The sequence below is a fragment of the Toxorhynchites rutilus genome, chromosome 1, assembly GCF_029784135.1.
Source record: "Toxorhynchites rutilus septentrionalis strain SRP chromosome 1, ASM2978413v1, whole genome shotgun sequence".
Taxonomy (NCBI): Eukaryota; Metazoa; Arthropoda; class Insecta; order Diptera; family Culicidae; genus Toxorhynchites; species Toxorhynchites rutilus.
This window is the reverse complement of record NC_073744.1, coordinates 172,888,083-172,911,383: the sequence shown is the minus strand read 5'-3', so window position 1 is coordinate 172,911,383 and position 23,301 is coordinate 172,888,083.

The window sequence follows — 23,301 nt, the reverse complement described above, 5'->3', positions numbered from 1 at the left end:
GACGTATGTGAACAACTTCTGCAGACAACTTCTCGATATTCGCTTGCTGATTGAAAGTATATCCGTTACAGTGCACAATTACCACGATACCAGACGGTAATCAGGTGAAGCTAACTACGTATTTATGAACTTGATTTGTAAAATGCTTGAAGTATCGTTGAAAGTGGCCTGCCTGACCTCTGGCGTTTAACCTCGTCGAAATCTTCACCGTACGCATCTACGTCCATGAGTATCCTTCGGCGACTAACCGGGCCCCATATCGCATGGCATTTCCGATCTCGTCCGATTAAAGATCCACCTTCATTCAACCTTCTCGCAACCAGGTGTGTAGCGTCTTCCTGGTGGTAGCGTGGTTATCTCCAATGGTGTCAATGAACGAAATTCCTCGTCCATTGCTGCCTTTCAGTACAGGCTTACAGATCCACTGAAGACTTCCTCAGAACTACGTGGCTCAACTATGTCCGATACCATGCCGACAGTTGCTGAATAGTGAACCGGAGGTACACACCGTCGAAGAGTTTCAGCGGCTGCATCGATCTCAGCGTAGAATCGGCTGCAGTCTTGCAGTTGAAGTCCTTATCTTCCGGTTGATCATCATCAATGTCCGACTCATCCAGCGGTTCTTCCTCATTGACCGCTGAAGTGGCTCTATCCCCGGTCGGCTTCATTGGATACTAGAATGCTACGACATCTTACTCATCTTGGCTGCCCACCTGCTGCTTCAGGCTCCTCTTCACGAGGCGCTTCTCCTCAACGAAATTGGCATCTCGACTGATGATAACCGTTCGCGTTGATCGATCCAAGAAACGGTACGCTTTATGGTCCGATGAGTAACCCACGAATCTAAGCTTCTTCGACACTGAGTTCAGCCTCTTCTTTTTATGCCTAGTGATGTGGACGTGTGCCGCACTGCCAGAAACTTTCAGGTGCGTCACAATCGGACCGACTTCGACAATAGAACGTTCTGCAAATAAACGAACGCACTTATCACTTAGCCCAGTAGCGCTCAGGAAGCTTGACGTCGAACAGGATGCACCGCCTCGTCTTGATCCGGTACGGGTTCTTAAACTTCCACATGTCCGCACGAGCCGGTAGCATTTTCCGCCTTGAATTTCTACACCAAGTAGTTGGAATTGTTCAGCTTCACGATCAAAACCTTGCTTCCTTCCAAGACGCTTTCAGAATAAAGGCAGACTTGACAACAGCGAAAGAACATGAAAACAATAATCATACAACTTCTGCTGTGATCTGGGCACATAACCTATTAGGGAATTCGGAGGACAAGAAAAATTTTTTGACGTAGGACTACGTCTAACCTTTCAATATAGGGGCCCATTTCAATATTTCGGTGTAAAAAAATGTTCAGTTTTTGAACGCTAATACCTCCTCAATTAAAGAATGGATTTTGGTTCCAAATACACACATTGATAGGCAATATCCTCAGCAATTGTTTATATGCTACACATTACGGGTTTTCAGCTCATATAAAGTTCAAATTGATGAAAAATTGTAAGAAAGAATTCCCTACTTTCCCATACATTTTGTCTGCGCTCCCGCAGCAAACAGTTATTCATTACAAGCAATCACGGGAACGGGCGAAACGTATGGACAAGGTGAAGGAGGGAGACGAAAAAGAGATTATAAATAAATATAGGCGGTCACTACAACGTTAACTATATGGCTATATAAAGTGAGCGATGATGGGGCTTGGCCACATTCTATCATCGGACGCCAAGCAGGAAAGGCGCTATCTTGCAATTGATTTTCAGCATAAGAGATATCGCTGCATTTTCCGGGGATGTATACGGTGCGATACCGCAAGAGTGAGAGACAGGAGCTTCAATGGGATGTGCAGCAGGAGAGCCTTTCGAAGTGTTCAAAAAGCGGTGGAAGCATCGCGCCGGGTAAATGAGTGGCTAATCGCGCTCGATTTGGTAGAATGCTAGAGTTTTTAAACGGTTTTATTTAACTGTGACATATTTGTATGTTTGTATGTAACATGTTTGTCTATGGCGCTGTACCACATTAATTGAAATTTGACCCCTTTCCTGTTGATCTGATATTGAAAATCCAAGATGACGATCGCTACAAAATGGCGGATTACATATTTTCTCAAAGCCCCATCAATATGGGTGTCGAATGAAAGGGGTTGACTAGTAGAACACAGTTATTTAGTAAAAATGCAAATCCAAAATGGCCGCCACCATAAAATGTTGGATTACATATTTTCTCTAAACCCCATCAATATGGGTACCAAATGAAAGACTTGACTAGTAGAACACAGTTATTCACGAGGAGTGCAAAGCCTAATTATATCACGATACCAGACGGTAAATTCCTATTACGATATGCTTGCCATCAAGTATGTGTTTGCTGAACAATAACCCCTACAACATTTGCACCGCACGACATTTGCACGACAAATTTTGGTTTTTTCGTATTTGAATCTAAACGTTTGAGTATTTGCTGAGTGCTGAGGTTTTATTTTATCCTTTGATTTTTTTTCTGTAATTTTGTACATGAAAAGTTGGTCATTCTGGGATCTGTGCTCCATGATATTCGAATAATGGACACCCTTGGTGTAGTCCTACGTCTCTCCGGTTATGTCCCCGACATTACCCACCCGTCTTTTTTTTCGAATGATTTATTATGTGAGTTTCCGATATTTTTTTTAAAAGTAAATGCAACTATATTGTAAAAGAAAACCTAGTTACAAATGAATCATTCAAAATAGAGTAGTGCAGGGCAAAGGGGCACACTGAGTTTTTTGAAACAAACGAGCATATAAATTCAGCAAAAGTGTATTCGTTTGACACATTATTACACCAGCAGTTCACACACATAAGCAAGATACATTTCATTAAAGTGGCAAAAAGTCATGAGGGAAGAAAACTTTCTAATCTCTAATCTAATTTTTTTAAATTTTTGAGATGACGATTTAGTTACCTAAAATAACTGGAAAGTTCGAAACTACATTGTAAAGGAAACCTTAATTCTATAGTAGATAATAGTGTGTATTCGTTTTTGCGAAAAAGTTCAAGAGCTTTTTTTAGAAATTCGATTAGTTGTAAAATTGTTTGTGGGGCAAAAGTGCGCACCAGCGTTTTGCTCTCAAAAAAAAATTATAAAATGTTTTCAACCAAATTTTAACGGGACTCACAAGAAGAAAACTAATTGGCTTTGACTTCGGGAGGGAGTCTCGAAGCGTCGAATTGCGACAGAGAATGAAAAATAAACAATTGCTCAAAAATAATTCAAAATAAATTTTAAATAAAAAATGTTTTTATTTTAACCATGCATTCAATCCAATAACGGTTAAGTTTCGTTTATGTTTATGTTTTCACAATGAACACAATGAACTTCAAATAAATATTGTCTTATTTCAACAATGAGTTTCAAATAAATCAGGTGAAGATAACTATGTATTCATGAACTTGATTTGTTAGTAAAATGAATTCTGTTTCAAATTTTGAACATTTTATAGTGTCAGTCCCCTCCCTCCCAAAAATTTCCAAGTTATATGTGGATGGCCCGTTTTCATATTTCTAGGTGCCAAGCACATAACAAAACCATGTTCGACCATAACACCCACCCTTCTCCAGCCATAAAACATTCATTCAACACCCCCTCCTCCTCACTGTAATGATAAAGCATTTAGTTTTGTTACAAGTTATCTCAGAAGCTCAATTTAATAAGTGCGCACATTTCCCCCGTTCGGTATATGTCCTACTACAAACAAAACTCGAGCAATTCTTGTACTACGTTTCGAAGGTAATATATATAGTTACAATTTTATTTGCTATTATTTCAAGAGTTATTGGACGACAACTTTTGCCCCGCACTACTCTAGTGCCCTTCGCGAGCTACAACGTTTTCCCGTCTTGTGATTTCTCATACAAGCTGAGCCGACCATCTAAGTGTTCACACGTAGGGTTTAAAGGACGCGAGGCCGAGCGTTGTCCTTCTGAAGAATCATTCTTTCGTGTTTCTATCCACTTATCCGTATGACGTCATCTTCTGGAAGATCTGCATATGGAGAAACGGATGAACTTCACGATCACTTCAGGGGCAAGCAGTCATTGAATCACGTAGTATGGCTTCTGAAGCAATAGGAGTTGTTGTCTGCTTGAGTCAATTTCCCTCGAGTTGATGAGCGAACGGATTCTTCCCCCAATTTGCAATCCGGGTGGACGCGAATTGCCTTTTTGGGTTCTCGAGTCCCAGGGTCGCCGTGTGATTAGTGTTGGGACGCTTTCGGATTCGTAGGTTGTTTTCAGGATAACGAACAACAGATTCTTTTAGTAAGATAACAGTCTTCTACTCTAGCTGGCGAAGTGTTCATAGAACTACTTATTAATATTGGCCAACACGTGGGTTGCAAGAGAACGTTGGTAAATCGAACATTACTTCACATAATTTTAACATGGGACTACTTTTAACAGGAAGATATAGGGTGTAAAAGATTTTCAATCTAAAAACTGAACAAACAAATAACAAGTAATGGAAGATTTTTTTCATACTCTTGATAGATTGCAAAGATGTTTTCATCAATCGATTGGAAAAATTTCTATACATTTATTGCAACAAAGAAAATTATAATTTTGTTTATGCGCATAATAGAAAACAATCCCCTTGTTTACCACTTCGAATATTATTTTAGAATGCATCGAAATTTTTGTAACAGATTATGTTCTTCGTTACAAATAAATTTGATGAACTTCCTTTTACGTTTGATATGATGGCCAACTGCCAAAATATGTGAACGGAAGAATTGTCAAACGATCATTGTATTTTGCATTTCCCTCTGAAATTATTGCACATCTCATGTTTACCGTAGTATCCTCTAGTATCTGAAATGACGATTTTCCCAGGCTGCTCAGTTTAAAACAGGGTTGCCACATTTAATTCTGTAAAATTTTCTGGAAAAATCTGTACATCCGTATTTTTTGCCAAAAATCTGTATCGGAGAGTTAAGGAAAAAAATGAAAATAAAGGTTTATTTTCACTTTGAACTTATTTTTCTTATTTATGGGTTGTTAAAGTCGTGTCAGTAGGAAAGTTTTTCGCCTCTGAATTGTGCGATGTTTTTACATGGTTTTGTTGTACTTTGCCTTAAAATTTATCTTCAGCTTCATTTCTGACGCTCCTCCTTCCGCCGATACATAGTCCTTCGCTCTCAAAATAGAGTCCATAGTTGTGGGAACCAACCGATTTCCGGACTTTGTTTTTATTTTTAAGGCACAATCGCATAAGCTTTGCGGAGCCGCAAAAACATGTCTAACAAACGACCATTGGATACAAAAATTTCTCATAACGCCTTTTCACATCCAACAGCTGGGACCAAGTTATATCCGAGTTACTCAATTTTTGCCCTTTTTGCCCCACAATATTCGACTTGAGTAGCCTAAATTCGTCATCCAGGCCTTGTCTATTACCTGTTTAAACGAAGTGAGGAAATTTTATCATCAAATCATTCAGGTTTGGTAGCTTGAAGAAATGTTGAGGGTTTATCAAGGCTGCAACTATGTTTCACCAATGCAATATAGAAGTCACGACAAATCGATTTGAAGATCAACTTCCTAGCTGCACCCAATCTTTCTTCAGATTCTTGTGCACCGATACCAACGCAAACATCCTCAAGCTTCTTCAGAAAGTCTACAGAATCTTTCACATCAAGGTCAGCATCAACGAATTGTTGCACGTAGCTCTCCAACATAAGTTACCCAAAATGATCAACAATAACAATCTTCTCTCATTATAAAGTCCGCAAAATTGAGAAATTTCTGATTGAAAAATGCCATTGACCTTATTGATGAGCGGTAGAACATAGTTTAGGAACAGTATAATCGGTTTAGTCATAGGGTCGTATAAATGAGTCAATATACGATTGGCGGATTGATTATGGTCATACATAACTTGGAAAGAAAAAAATAGTTTAAGCTCTTCAAATCGCTCAAGATTTCGCTTAATAACTGCCTCCAACAAAAGTCATCTCATTGCGCTGCGTCCAACTTTTTAATAAATCAAGGTATCTATGTACGCACAGTAAATAATTTAATATTTAAAATTGAATTTCTAAAAAATCTGTAAATTCTGTATTTTAGCTGAAAATCCGTAATTCTGTATCTGAAATTTGACAAAAATTTGTCGTGCGATTATGTGTTCTAAATAATTATCGTTCCAGGAGATTGTTTGGTTATACTTGGACAACGATGAAAAGGTAAGTGAAAATATGTATTAAGATGTGTATAGCAATCTAATTATTCTTTCTTTACATGTGCGGATTCAGGTTCTAAAGGGTGTGTCACATCAAATTGCATCAAGGAAAAAACGCTGTAGAAATTCGCCCAGTAGACCGATCCTTTTGAAAATTTTAGACAGTAAAATAAAAACTATTAAACAACTTTTGGCATTTTCTTTTTATTCATACTTCGAGCTCAAGCCCATATGCTCGCACCTTCCTCTTTACCCCGTCCATAAGGTTCTGTACAACGTCAGGTTGTAATTTTTTTGAACAGAAATCCATTTTCTCTTGAAGTCCGCCTCCGATTTGACAACTTTTGGGTTCTTCCGGAGGGCCTGCTTCATAATCGCCCAATATTTCTCTATTGGGCGAAGCTCCGTTGGGCGGGTTCATTTCCTTTAGCACGAAGGTGACCCCGTTGGCTTCGTACCACTCCAACACGTCCTTTGAATAGTGGCACGAAGTCGGGCCCTCGTGCTGCTTCAATAGTGGTAGTAAGCGCTTCTGTAGGCACTCCTTAAGGTAAACCTGCCCGTTTACCGTGCCGGTCATCACGAAGGGGGCGCTCCGCTTTCCGCAAGAGCAGATCGCTTGCCACACCATGTACTTTTTGGCAAACTTGGATAGTTTCTGCTTGCGAATCTCCTCCGGAACGCTGAATTTGTCCTCTGCGGAGAAGATACAACAGGCCCGGCAGCTGACGAAAGTCCGCTTTGACGTAGGTTTCGTCGTCCATTACCAGGCAATTCGGCTTCGTCAGCATTTCGGTGTACAGCTTCCGGGCTAGCGTCTTCCCCACCATGTTTTGCCTTTCGTCGCGGTTAGGAGCCTTCTGAACCTTGTATGTACGCAGGCCCTCCCGCTGCTTGGTCTGCTGGACGAATGAACTTGACAAATTCAGCTTATTGGCGACATCCCGGACCGAACTTCTCGGATCACGTCTAAACTGCTTAACTACGCGCTTGTGATCTTTTTCACTGACGGAGCATCCATTTTTGCCGTTCTTCACCTTCCGGTCGATGGTTAGGTTCTCGAAGTATCGTTTTAGTACTCTGCTGACCGTGGATTGGACGATTCCCAGCATCTTACCGATGTCCCGATGTGACAACTCCGGATTCTCGAAATGAGTGCACAGGATTAATTCACGGCGCTCTTTTTCGTTCGACCACATTTTTCCAAATTTACAAAAAAAATTGACAGTGAAGCATGGCCAACGTGATCTATACACTCTTATCTGATTAGAAGCGAAAGCTGAAGATTTAATTCCTAAAAATTAAATTTCTACTGCGTTTTTTCCGTGATGCAATTTGATGTGACACACCCTTTACCACTGCGGATATTGTTTAAAGTGTTGTGTTTAGTGTTAAGTATTTTGTGCAATATGTAAAGTGTTTGAATAAAGTTGTTTGTATTAAAATCGAAGTGTATTTTTTATAGTTTTCCGTTCGGGCCGTAACAGAAGTTCTTCCAGTTTTCATGAACTTAAACCGTTTAGATATTAACGAATTGTAATGTATAGTATATCAAACAAATCTTAGAGAATTTCCGATTCGATTGGTATGCAAATCATGAGAATTCGTTCACAGTGAAAACAGTTATTTACGTTAACTTTAATTCAAAAAAACGTGACTGGTTTTCTGATTTGGCACACTTCCTGAAAGACGTAGTTCTACGTCAAAAACCTCTCCACTATTACCATAGAACTTTTGAATGTTTTACTTGATTGGTGATAGTGCTGTTTGCACTTGTTTGGTTAGTGAACCTTTAATTATCAATTATGATGAAAACAGAAAGTCATTTTAACTCCGAAATATTATATTTCGATACAAAGGAACCATGTTCAAAAATAAAGTGCTGAAATTCGCTTGGAAACTCAAAGTACGAGAGAAAGTCGGACCAAAAATGGCGTGTCTCGATTCGAGCGTTCTTCCCCAACGAAGTGCAACAAACGAAAAAAGCGCGGTCATAACTAAGGCTTTTTTTATTTTAGGTTCATACTCTCCTATCCTTTTTTTCCGTTTCACAGGAAGCCTCTCAAATACCACAACCGGAATAGGGTGTGAGGAAAAAATCACAGCGAGCTCGAGAACTGCGGTTTCTATCTGCAAATTGGATTAAAATTTGCGGATAGTTGAGTTCCTGTAATCTAGCGCTATCGTTGACCACATTTTAATTCGCTTCGCTCGTGGGTCGGACACTAGCCGCAGCAACGCCAACAGGGAGTGGTCACTTGGCACACTATTCTTCCGGCAGCGTGTGCTGCTAATGTGGTGTCTAGGTGCTCAGACGGACTGATCCGCAAATTAGACTGTGCATTCCGCCGACCAGAAACACTTTGCTATCCCTGCCGTTTAATTGAATTATCTGTATTTTATTTCCGAGCCGAGTGATTTGTTTTCGCTGCGTTGGTCATTGGAAAACAAATGTGTCACTCCTTTCGCGAAGCATTTTATCACAACTCACTCAGACAATCGATCAGTGACCACCAGATTTATTCCGGAGCGAAGAGGGGCCACAAATTGGTGCAATCGCTCAACCCGATGCCAGTCCGGACAAGCAATCTATCCGCCATCAAATTCCCAACGGCTCCGGTCACCCAGAAAGCCAACAGCGTCCTCCAGCAGCGCTTTCCACCCATCCGGCCGGTTGCTTCGAGATTATCGGGAAGCGCACACCTCCGAAGGCAACCGGTGCGGGTCATTCTTTTTCCCAGAGCACAATCCGTTTCCTAGCAGAAATGCTGCACACAGAACACCCAACTGTCGAAAAAAATATGGCATCCCGAAAAAAAGAAGCCCAGATTAAGCCGAGCCAAGCAGTAGCGCCAACGCCGTAATATGGATCGCCGAGGAACACGGCAAATGATAGGAGAAAAACCGGGGAAAAGACAGATTTGTTATCCGGAGGCTCTTACGGCTCTGGCTTCAGAGCAGGGTTTTTTTTCCTGCTGTTGTGTTTAGAGGCCCAGAGAAAAACCTCCACAGCAGAGACATAGCTGAAATAATGGAAGTGTGTGAATTAATCATGTGGAAATGATGAAGAGTGCTCTGGAAGCGATGCGGCGCATAAAGATCATCGGAAAAGCTCCTCGTGTAGTATCCTACCGGTTTTGCCTTTCTGTCAAAGCTGTGTAGTTTGTGCGTCTATTGTGAAATCTCTACAGATACCCGCTATAGGTAGGTGACACAGCACAGCTCGAGTCGTAAACCAACGAAGGAAATGGCGTTTCCCTTCCGGAGTCGGAATCGAATCGGGACAAACAAGAGCGGAGCGAAGGTGTGCAGTGAAAACGAAGCATGATATTGGATCGATCATTGAACAGATATATGAAATGTGTTGGATGTTACTGAGCATCACTGATTTGACGATTTCTGTACCCAGACAACAAATGGTCGTATCAGATTGTACTGATTACATCGTTTGAAACGAGCGCAGGAGTGTAAGCATATAATCGATTTCTCTACATCGAATCTCTCTTTTGGTCAAAGCTTAGCTGCAAATATTATACATTCCAAGCTGTATTTGACCATTCGGAAGATAGGCCAGAACCTCATCTATTGGACTCTATAGCAAACTCAAATTGGAACGTTTTTGCAGTTGAGTTATTAATTAAAGAAAAAGTTAATGAAAAGAAATCGATCAAATCACCCCTTTCATTCTAAGCCCCTCAATTAATACACATGAAGTCATGAAATTGTGAAACTTTGCATAAGTCAAGTCGTATATGGTATCGTATCTCACGTGATGTAAACGTGGTATATTCATAACGCATACCAAAACATCGATTCTTCGGTTTCGTTCATTTCTGCTGTGTTTCCTTTCGATTTGGAAAGCAGAAGCTTACGTTGAAGATTGAAACTGTTCGAATGGGCTGAATTAGTTTTCATCGTCAAAGTCGTCTCCTAAAAAAGGGTTTCAAAAGGGGCATACGATGCATGGCAGTCGCTCTTACCACTAATCACTGCTGCACAACCTTTCGCCTCACTGTTCTCATTAGTTTCAGTGAGTACGTTTCGTATACAACAACGAAACATTCATTTGAATATAAGCTTATAAGCTGCTCGAATAAATGAATGTGCCGATTCACTCTGAAACTGATGATCGATAACTTCAGCGTGAAAAATGTAACGAGAGAACATGGAGCGAAGCAAGCGTGCGCGAAAGAGAATATATTTTTTTCTAGCTGACCCAGCGAACTTCGTCCCGCTCAAAATTATTGTTTTGATATGAATTCATTAGAACAAATTTCTAAACTTTTTCTCACCATAACATTGTTCTTTGGGCAGAATACAACAAATACAACAAAATGAAGACGGCTCAAAAGGGATCTTTCCTTCTTCGGATTTTGAGATTAGCAACTAATTTGGCCTTCCTTTTTTTATTTATATAGATAGGAACGCCTGAAAATCCATTGCCACCTTCAAACAAAGAACAATTTCGTTAGCGCAAACATCGAATGAACTAACAACGCTTAGCATGATGTTCTTTTCGAATATAATATTCAATTTATCGAATTTTGAGACCTTCCTTCAGAGTTTTCCGAAAATTTTCCGTGAGTGGTGTAATGGTGTAAACCTGTGGGTGTAATGATGTTGGATGAATCATTTGTGGGTTTGACTTACATCAGCAATGACAGTTTAGTTTGTTGATATAACCGTTCATTCAGAAATTACCTACATCTGAAAATAGTATTGGCCATTCGTCGAATCACCGTTAGAGGATTTGATGAGGACCTTAACATATTGATTGATTCCATTCGCTTTCTATCAATGATTTGAGCATGGAACGGGTCGCCGCAAAATTCGCATTAACATTGCTAAGGAGCTGTTGAACTCTGTCCGCGATGACATAAAATTGCTCCAAAGTGTTAGATTGAGTTTTGGTTTCCACTATGAACCCAAAATTCATCATCTTTTATGAGCTTTGCAGCAAATTCGTGTCCGGAACTCAAACTATATCTTCGCAAATAGAGGTACCAGGCAGTGTTGCCACATTTTAATCTGTACCAGAGGGGTTAAAAATATTTCTCATCTGTACTCTTTCTTCCAAAAATCTGTACCATAAAAAAAACTCATTTGTTTACTACAAATACTACATTTACATTTGCAAGTCATTCGAGTGTTTGATGATGTTTATATAATCAAATCTTCTGCTCTCAAAATAGTGTTCATCATATCGTTGCTGAGCCGATTTCGAAGCTTATTTTCGTTCTGATTATATTCAGAAAAAAATGTCGAGGAGTGAGGCGTAGTGCCGAGCGCGTTAGTACCAGTGCACCAGTCCACCTAGCCGCCGTTATATAGTTTCGGCCGCCGAAGTGATCGAGTTGGCTGGCAAAGCTGCTCGCGACGATAAGAAAACCCGCATTCGGAACAGAACACATTCGGTTCGGTGGACATCAAGACAACAGGCAGTTGCAGTGAGTGGCGAGTGGCAAACGCAATCGCAAAACGGCAGCAGGTAGCAGAAGAAAAAAGTTTGTTCTTTATACAAACTGCTTTGCAAATCCAGAACAAGGCGGCATCGAGGGCGTTCGAAATGGTTTTTTTCAAAACCACGAGTACTAAGTTTTCTAAATTGGAACCATTCCATAAAACACGGCGCTTTTCAGGGCCATTAAACCTTCCAAAAAAGAGTTTAGGAAATACAGTTCAATGCTTTCTAAAACAATATTCAAAATAATAATAAAACACAAATTGATTTTTTTTCATAATTTGTTTGCCAGGATATGATGAGTATGTGAATGTGGCAGTTGTTCTGAGCTTATTGATGGTTGGGGACTTTCCCGATTATTCAATTTTAACCAATTCTTAAATTGTTTCCGGATTGGAAGTACAATAATTTATATTTAGCTCGACATTTAGCTAACTGGACGGACCAGTAATGCGACATATTTAGTTGGACATTTTTGTAAACATAGAGTTCGGGGTCCAAATTATGACCCCACATTGAAAGTCGACACTGTACCACTGTCATCGCAAATGTTCAATTACAGGTTAAAATCGCCTCCAATCCGAAACTGAGTGGTGGTAATGCGGCGTGCCATTAAATGTAATTTACTGTACAATATGTCACAAACTGGATGGGAAGAAATTTTCCAACTGTGAAAGCTGTGGCGAGTGGCAAACGCAATTGCTAAACAGGAAGGTTTAGCCGAACAAGATGGGGATATCGAGTGATAACAAAACAATAAACTATTTAGATTGAAGATAATTTTGTGATCCTGAAAAGGACCCTTTTTAGCCTGCATGTGAATCCAACGAGCGAACAAATCGTAATGAATGTATTTTTTTGCCATCGCTGCCTTTTAACGCTCATTCGTTCGTCTCGTTGGACTCGCCCCTTTGGCTGAGTCTGCCGATTTGTCTCTATCCTGTTAGTGTGTACCGTTAGAGTACCAAACGCGCGGACCCCAAAAAAATATCTCATTTTCTTTCAAACCGTAAACCAGTGTGGTTGTACGGCATCGTTTAACATCGCATCGCATCACATCATAAAAAGGAAACAAGCAGCAACGTGTACGTGTGGACGTAACAAAGGAGGACAAGTTAAGGGAAAGGCAAAGTCCCATTCGAACCGTGCAGGTCTCCAGTTCCCTGTTGGTCGAATTCATTGATTGCTCCGCAAGGGTAACTAGGCCGAACGGATTGATGCCGGAGCACCAGTATACCTAACAGCGATTAGAGAGGTTTGGCCGTCGGATTGCTCGAGTTGGCTTGCAAAGCTGCTCACGACAATCAGAAAACCCGCATCAGGAACAGAGCAGCTTCGGTTCGGCGCTCATCAAGGCAACAACTAGTTTCAGCGAGTGGCAAACGCAATCGCAAAACGGCAGCAGGTAGAAGAAGGAAAAAGTTTGTTTATATATTGTTTATATATTGTTTGCCAGGATATGATGAGTATGAGAATTTGGCAGTTGTTCTGAGCTTATTAATGGTTGGGGACTTTCCCGATTATTAAATTTTCATCAATTCTTAAATTGCTTCTAGATTGAAAGTATAGTAATTTATATTTAGCTCTACATTTAGCTAATTGGACGGACCTGTAATACGACATATTTAGTTGATCATTTTTGTAAACATAGAGTTCGGGGTCCAAATTATGACCCCACATTGAAAGTCGACACTGTACCACTGTCATCGCAAATGTTCAATTACAGGTTAAAATCGGCTCCAATGCGACACTGAGTGGTGCTTCGGCACGTCGCATTGAATGTAACTTACTGTACAACATGTAACTTACTGTACAACATGTTCCAGCTGTGAAAGCTGTGGCGAGTGGCAAACGCAATAGCTAAACAGGAAGGTTTAACCGAACAAGATGGGGATATCGAGTAATAACAAAAACACAACACCAAAGGTTCTTTTCAGAATCACCAACATGTTCATAAAGAGTAAACAGTAAACTAAACCATTTTTCAGGTGGATAGGTAGGTATTCACGTAGGAGAAGAAAATAAAACAATATATTTAAAATATATATTTAACAAAAGCTGTCCCCTTTGTATAGTCCTACGTCACTCCGGTTATGTCCCCGACATTACCCATCCTTCGTTTTTTAGACATCAAATTTTTGTCCACTAATCCTGCACATGCTCGTTTTCTGAAACTGTGATTTCCTTATGGAGTAATTTTACCTTTATGGTACGGAATTTATTCTCCAGATCTTGTATATTCCCATCGTAGAACCCTGGAAACGAGATTCGTCCTTATGAAGGTGATCAATTATTGCATTATAAATCCTCTATTATCAGCAGTGTCAAGCAATACTGCGGCGTAAACGTCGTTATGTAACCTAATGTTGCTTCCTTCACATGTGAGAAATTTCACACGTGGAAAAAAACTGTACCAATCTGTACTTTTTGACGAAAATCGGTACTAAATCATGGCCACGTTAAATTTCGAACACTTCTTTCAGTGTAGTTTATGAAATATTTCACTAATCAATGAAATATTTCCCTTACATGACAGCTGAAACCCTCCTCTTTATTTCGATGTCCAACATGTTTACATTCTTCTTCAGTTTGGTAGAATGGCGTCGAATCAAGTGGAAATACGCAAACACATTTTGCACGAACGGCAGCAAAATCCAACACTGTCGGTGCGCAATCTCGCCAAAAAGCTAAAACTGCCGAAGAGTACCGTGTTTAGTGTGTGCAAATCGTTTGACCAGCGCTTAACTGTGGATCGGAAGGTTGGAAGCGGAACAAATCGAAAAGTATGCTCCCGACAGATGGACCGAAAGGTGGTTGCCATTATTGAGAAACATCCCAACCTTTCAGTTAGAAATGTGGCTCGAAAGGTTGGAAAATCAAAATCATGTGTACAAAAAGTGAAGCAGAGGCATGGACTGAAGGCGTACAAAGTGAAAAAGGTGCCCAATCGTGATGATAAGCAAAGTTTCACTGCAAAAAGCCGTGCTAAGGTGCTCTACACCCAGTTTTTGCAAAAATGTTCATGCACCATCCGCTACGAGCTCAGTATCGTGCCAAAAAGAGCCAAAACCAGCAAATCCATCGAACTGTCCAGAACTTCGCCCAGTGGAAAAGTACTGGGCTCTGATAAAGCGAAAACTATATACTAAGAAGAAAGCGAATGGCATTAATGATTTCAAGAGGAGATGGAAAAGCGCCAGCATATTTGAGGATACTGTACGGAACCTATTGACAGTTCCCAAGAAAGTTCGTGAATTTTACAGACAACGTAATTAACATCGAAGTAAGCTTTCCTTGTTTTAGATATAAGTCTATTTTACTGAAATAAACAATCGGTTTTGTTGTATTAGGTGAATTTTTGGTGTCCGAAATTTAACGTTGACAGGCTTTATGTAGTGTACAGAATCTGTACCAAAAATAACGAAAAATCTGTACCTTTCCAGATAAATATGTACATGTGGCAACACTGGTGCCAGGATATGGATATGTACCTGGTTAACACGTTGACTGCCATGTCAATCATCGGTGACTAACGCAGCCTGAGTGAAAACTCGGTGTCAGTCACCGGTGACTGGCAGTATAACATATGATAATAAAGGTAGCTAATATAAGTATAGAAGCTTAAAAGCATTCCCTTTCGAACAAAAATATATTCCACTACGATAAGAAACGATGGCTCTAATACGTTTAAAAATTTCCAAAATTCGCTATAAAATCGTGGCACTCAACGTGTTAATAGCACAACGCTGAAAATTAGGCTCACACGACAATACGTCGAATCACGAACCACTGATCGTGTGTCAATTTCTGACTCAAAATTCCATCTTTTCCCGAAAACTGGGGCAAAATTTTAAAAAAAGTTTTGACGAACATAAACCGAAACCTAATTGACAACTTGTTTACTTAATATTTATCGTTGCAACCGAACATCAAGCTAATAATCTGTCTTGAACACTAACAATGAAATGCACTACCTACGGCATCCTAATGAAGTACACTTGATTTTCCCGGAATCAACAAGAGTAAGTTCGCCAAACAAACTCGCAAGCGATCGGCATTGATTTTGCGTTTTCAAAAATGCATTTGATTCTGTTTGTCGATGCAACCAATGAAGAACATTCCGATAGAGTGGAAATATAGAAATGTATATGAAAAATTGAAAAGCACAGCTCTCGCGTCATTTTCCCCGTTGCCATGCCGCGGTCCGCAGCAAATTTGCAGTGAGTTTAGTCAGGAACAGGAGGACACTGGGAGGCAGGGTTTATCGTGGGCTAGCAATAGCCACCAGAAATTTCCCTTCTATCGCTACAGAATTTGGAAACATTATCCGGCCGCTGCGCTACACGCATATTTTTTCCTGTCAGTCGCAGAGAAAAAAAAGAACGATGAAGTTTGAAAAAACAACAATAACACTCGTACACGACGAAGCACAAAGGGATGTCTGAGGTTCACTTTTCCAACCCCAACTGCAGCTGAGCTTGTCTCCACGTGTTTTATCTGTGCTCTCCCCCACCCACTTTGGTCCGCGTGTGTTTGTGTGTGTGTGTGTGTGTGTGTGTATGTGCCGGTTTTATCTTCCTCGCGCCAGCATTCCAACGCGTTTGCACAAAAAAATACGAAATAATGTTATATTTGAACATAAAAAAGCTCATCAAAAATTTGGTAAGCCATAATAAAATATTTGAACCATCGCTATCCATTCATTTTTCAATTTTCCTCCACGAACCTTGCGAACGCCCCATTCCACACACCCAAACACCCAAACACCCACCGGTCACTGTGGTGGAAAACAACGCAGCTTTGCGTTTGCAATCATCCTTCCAACCATCGACCGCCACCACCTACGCGCCACCCATCGCGAACTCGTTCCACTGGCAATAACAAAAAAAAAAGTGACAGAAAAGTGCGGTACTTCCAATTGCGAACAAAAAAGTGCAAAAAAAAGAGAATAAGTGTGTGTGTGGGGGGGTTGGGGAGATTCGCGAGTGGCTTCTGTGATGCACCAAAATTGCATTTTTATGTTGCACCATCTCCGGTATGCTTACTTTTCCATCAGGTTGGACCGCACGCCGCCCCCAACTGCTCCTCCCAATGGCTGCCCCCACCGCGCGGAACAATCTGCAGTCAGTCAGTTGGCGCCCCCGCTGCTGCTGCTGCTGCGTGCACGCGGCATACATACGAAACACCGATTCGGCGGTACTGCATTATATGGCTGTGTGTATAAATATGCAGATAAACATCCGCATCTGCCACCGATTGTGTGTATTTTCGTTCACGCGGATTGCTCGTTGATGCCCTGCTTGACTGCCATGGATTGGCGGGTTTTTATTTTGCATTCTTTTTTTTTCTCTTGTTTTGTTTTGTTTTGTTTGGTTTCCGGCCCACTTTTATTGTTCTTGGCGAGGGCTGAAAATATAAGCCGAGTGCATCTCACGATTTGCAAGTAGGTGGTTTACGGTTTTGTTTTTCTGTCCAGAGAGTTTGTGGTGTCATTTGCACTCTAGCTTTACTGAATCACAAGACATGGATTTTTAAAGAATTTTTTTAATCATAAAACGTTAATAAACGTATTAACAAGTTGAGCTTGAGCTTGAGCTTGGGTTCGTAGTTGTTCTCCGTGATTGACCTGAACCAACCAAATTGCACAAAGAACATACAGAGTGACGCTTGGGACTAGCAAATCATTCTCGTTGTGTAATTTTCGGTGATGCGAGCTTTAAATGGTCGATAACGACGCCGGCCACGTCACTACAGTCACCAGGGGAAGGGAAGGAACGTTAGTATGATATTCGCCTTCCGAAGGCCAGAAGGGACGCCTCTATAGCGTGGTTCCCTAGCGTTTATCATGGAAAGAATAGTTGTTAGTGAGAATGGTAAAGAAAAAGCAGGATTCACTGCGGTAAGTGATGTGAAAAAAAATCTGAAAATCTTATATGTCACGACACGCTAGAGAAAATAATTATTTGACTAACTATAGGAAAGAGGGAGGCAAGTTGGCGAGGGAGGCAAGATGACGAATCGGTAATTTGACCCGTTGTAATGGAGGTAGCGCCACCTACTTTTCACTGAAGATGCATCATAACAAGGCCAAACTTTGTACTCGGTAACTTTGCCGAAAATGTTATCACAAAAAAAGTGAAAAATAAAAATGTGAAAAATCGTGATTTTGTTATTTTTTTCCGTTTTTTCAAATTTCATTATCCACTTTATGAGAAAAGTTAAAATTACAAAATAATTTTATACATGATAAAGGTACTCTATTGTACATAATCGGTTTGTTTCCGGCGAGTTTCAATCATGAATTTTTTTCAGCTAAATTTTGTTAATGGAAAAGTCGCTTGGGGGCAAGTTGGCGAACTGCAACATTATGTTAATTTTTGGTTTTTTATTCCAGATGGTTAGAACTTATAAGCGAAAAAGAGGCCAATGTTGGTAGGGCACCAGTTTGGAGAATGTTATGATAGCTATAGAAGAAGGTTCGTTTGTTCTGGGTGCTTCAAAACAGTTCGGTGTGCCAGAATCAACTTTGAGATGCTATCGACGAAAATAGCCAGACATGGAAGTTAGATTTTCAATTCAGCATTTGCGTTTCCATGTTCTTCATGCAAAAAATATTAAATCTGTATCAATTTCAGGATACGTCGTATCCTGAAATTGAATGAAGGCCGCTTTAAAGCCACATTCAGCGACGCTCAACTAAAAGAGCTGTATGATTTTGTGGTCGCTGTTGACCAGCGTGCGTTTGGTCTTACAAAGGTCCAGCTTGGAAGAATTGTCTATTCATTTGCGGTTAAAAATGGCATAGAGGTCCCTTTCAAAGGAACATGCGCTGGACGGACATGGGTTGAAATGTTTATGAAGGCTCATAAGCTATCTTTGAGAAAGCCAGAAAATACCTCAGCGGCTCGATTAATGGCATTCAATAAAGAAATTGCATCTATTTTTTTCGAACTTTGGGAGACATACGAGCTCAGTATCGTTTTCCTTCGTGTGACATTTGCAATGTTGATGAAACTGGCGTTTCCACTGTTCCAACCAAGTATAAATAAATAATTGTTATTACATTTTGTTGATTTTTAGGTGATCAAACCATATTCGCCAACTTGCCCCAGGCATTCGCCATCTTGCCTCCACGTGGAGGCAAGATGGCGAATTCGACGCTTTTTGCGCAAAGTTTTTTGGTGGACAAGTTTTTTAGTTTTTTTCGCCCATCCAATAGATAATATGATAGAAATACTTCAAGCTATAAGAATCAGCATCAACATAAAAAAAACATAATAATTCCAAGATCCAGGACTCGCCAAAGCTTAACGTCGTCAACTTGCCTCCCTCTCCCCTATATTGTATTTTTCATCCCGCGCGCTCGAATCGCGATGTGGGAGATTTAACTGTGGGAAACCTGAGAAGGTAACCGGTATAACTCCTCTAAACTTTATCAAACTGACGATACTTTCTCTTATTCATCGCGTAGTGTGTATTTAACCTCGATTGTGGAGTTATTTTAGGGAAACCAGAGAAGGTAACCGATAGAACTCTTCTAAACCTCTTCTAAACCAATCATCGATAAATTCCGTTAATATTCGAGTATTTTGTATGAAAATTCAATTCTGCCAATTGAGAGTTACTTTTGGGAAACCTGAGAAGGTAACCGAGAAAATTCCTCCAAACCTAATCAAACTGACGATATATTCTCTCATTCAACGCGCGTAGTGTTTATTTAAGCTCAATTACGAAGACTAAGAGTTATTTCAAGGAAACCTGAGAATGTAACCGATAGAACTCTTCTAAACCAATCGAAGCATCGATAAATGTTAATAATCGAGAAATCTGTATGGAAAGCCAATCCTGACGACTGAAAGTTATTTTTGGAAGTCCTGAAAAGGAACCTTATCAATCCAACGATATATTCTCTTTTTCAACCGTAATCGTGGCAACAGAGAGCTCTTTTTGGGAAACCTCAGAAGGTAGCTGAGAGAACTCCTTTAAAATTGATCGGACTGCAACGCAACGGCACAACAGCGGACGAATAAATATAAATGTTACAATACCAAAGTGAAACATTAGTATTACATACATATTTATGTAAAACCAAACTATAAATTGTCATAACTGCAGACGAGCAGTATCTTTTAAATCAAATTAGTGTAACGATTTATTCTGAATCTGAACATATTCCTTCGATTTTCACATATACTACAGATAAAAACAGACAAACACAGAACGTTACCAAAACACACACACAATTCAATAAACATCATTGTTATGGAAAGAAAAACCGATTCAAGAAAAATAGTATAACTCACATAACATCGTTTTAATGTTGACGAGACAATTATGAATCTCTGGCAACACAGATGCTATAGATGTTACAAATAAAGGCAAGCCTTATACGCTAAAGCGGACCTTACACGGTCAACTTTATTGACAATATGATGACATTTGAGAGCATAATGACAGCTGAACATGGCCGACGACGCAGAAATCCGGATTTTCTGATTTTCGAGCATCAATATCGTGACATTTCATATGGATGCATGATGTTGACGTTTTACCTCACGGACTTCCAGACTGAGTTGCCAGATATGCAAGCGCACATTTAATTTTTGTTAGTCTTTTTTGCGATTGCAATTAAAATTTATAAACTACTGAAATTGTAGGAATCATAAATGGAAGCTTTTGGTTTGGAAAACCGATACTTTGAATAGCAAAATACGGTACTTTTCACGATACAAATCAAAACTTCAAAGTAAACTGACAATGCGATGGTGAGAGAGTGGATGAAACTTAACAACGTTTTTTAACGTTGAACTCGGTCATTCTTTGCGCTAGTGAGCGGGTTGTGTTTCTTCACACTCCGCTATAAAATTTGGAGAATGATCTGGGAAAATCACAGATGAAAAAACATCATGTGTTAATTCAAGCTACAGTAAAATCCCGATTATCCGCGGAATAGTCGAGCAAACTCACCGCGATTAACGAAAATCGCGGATGACCAATTAAAGGACAAAAAAATGCAAACACAAAAAGAGATGTTTCAACATAAAAACTATGTTTTATCAATACAGAAATCAATCAACTATCCATCTATAAGGTCGTGTACACCAGTGGCTAAATAATGTAAACCACAACAAAAGAGTATGGGCCTACCACTCACTAACAAATTCCGGAAAGGCCTATTGATTTACTATGGAACTCGCAGTCACGAACAATCCGCACGGCGTATCACTCGCTCGCGGATAATCGGGGTTCTACTGTCATAGTATCATTTATGGAATAAAAACATTTGCTTGCAGATAAAATAACTTGCATATATTTTCGCAAACTAAAATAATCTGGCATCTCTGAAACTGAAAGGAACAGTCTGTATTTGTGAAACGAGTATTATGATGTATTTTGGAGAAGAAAAACCGAATTCTAAAGTGTAAATTATGGATGAAAATTAACTTTTACGAATCAAATTAGTATTCTATGTGAATGCAAATCACTTTTTTTCTGCAAGTGGTGAGAAAATCCCATACAAAAATTATGTCTGAAATTGACGTTATATTATAATAATACATTTTAGTAGGAATATCTGAAAATTCAGGGGAAATAGGTTAAGTTAAGGTTAGGACTACGCGCTTCAACTAATTAATTAATACCAAGTAGATATTTTCATTCAAATTTTACCAATTGAAAATTGCCTTTTAGCCTTCTAATCTGATAGAGAATAGTTTGGATCCCAAACTTAAATGTCGCCACTAGCCATCGCGGATATTTCCGTTGTCTCGGGTTGAGGGCGATATTGACCGTGTAAGGTGGAAAAATATTGATTGAGGTTAGATCAGATGTTGAAAGCCTAGCTGTCACGATATTGAAGACACTTATTGTCAATCCGGTTGATCGTGTAAGGTGCTCATAAGACAAGACGTGACAACTGGCTTCTTACTCTTTTTTCTGCATTTTCGTGCTAGAGAGTGCTGGATAACAGGGAAGCGTGATGTGAAGGTTGCTAAATGTTATAAAATTTCGGAAGATTCTTTTCCCCTGAAGAACATGTGTTCTTCGTATCATGTATTTTCTGAGTTATACAATTTTTTTTGTACTAATTTTTCAACCGAATGTCACATATTTTAAACAATTAGGGTTTTCCTGTTATTTTGGTATGCAAAAAAATTGAAAGTGGAAAGATAAAGAAACCTAGAAAACGTAGTTTTGATAGTATGAATATGATATGTTGAAATACATGAATTAAATTCATAGTTCATTTTATTTATCAAGAGATTATGGGCCTTACCGTATACAATTCACGATGAAAACGAAATGAACGACACGCCATTGAATTTCGTTTTACGAGATAAAGAAAATGATGGGTTTTCAGGAAGAATGAACACTTTTCAAATAAAAATTATGAATGAAAAATAACTTCTTCGTATCAAATTAGTGTTCAATGTAAATGGAAAACTTTGCTATCTTCATTTGGTAAAATAAACTCGTACAGAAATTGTATCTGAAGATAATTTTATATCATATTAATAAATTTTAGTGAGAATATCGGAAAGTGTATAGAAAATAGGTCAAGTTAGGGGAAGAAAGACGTACTTCAAGTAAATAAATTACGCCAAGTAAAATTCTTCATTCAGATTTCAAAAATTTAAAAGTGCCTTCGGGCCGAGTAGTAAGACTTGTTAAAAACTTATTTTGTATCCAGATGTCGACACCATATCGTTGTCATCGCGGATACACTTCATTTCGTTTTTACCGTGAAGTGTATACGGGAATAAGGCCTTATAATTCAACCCTGATATCGTTCAAATACTCCAAATTATCCCAAATTATAACATAGCGTTTATTCAGATTTTTTTGTAGGTATGTATGGTTTATTCAGGTTCCAACATGATTTGAAATATTTTTTTTTTTGCTGCCTTGGTTGTTATTTGATCCTTATTTTATTGCTAACTGCTCTTCTCTGCTAGGCCGTTGCCATTATGCTATGCTAGATGACAGGAGAATCACAAAAAGATGTAGGGTGGAAATTCCGATTCGGGAACTTCGGGAACTGAACAAAGGACGTAATAGAAACGAAAATATACAAAGAATCCATAATAGAAATTTCGAAATGTGAATGCAATTATTATTAATATATTTGGCAACACTGTGAAAATGTTGGAAATCCCATTTATGTATATTTATCTTTGTCAATAATTTTCCTCATCAACCAATCAGAAGCCGAGTTGCAAGTGGTCCGAGTTTGACAGAAAAAGTGGTCCGGAATTGGCCCCCTATTGTCATGTCTCGTCTCAGATTATACGCACACAAAAGCACTCCTGCAGCCGGTGCTGTGACGTTCCAGTAGTGGCGATAGCATCACTGCGCCTTTTCAACTCTGCTCGATGGTATCCCGGTTACCACATCTACGTTTTCTTATTAAGCGCACGTTCATGGATCCAATCGCAGAACTGTTCATTGATTGATCTTCTAAACTACCCTTTAAAATTACCTTTTACTATAAAATTGCTAGTACTTCTACCAAAACTCTTCATTATAATATCAGATTATTTTCAGACACAATTTTCGTTCAATATTTATTCATTTCTCGTACCTCGTACCTCGTACCTAAAAACCCTCACATTCCAAACTTGGTT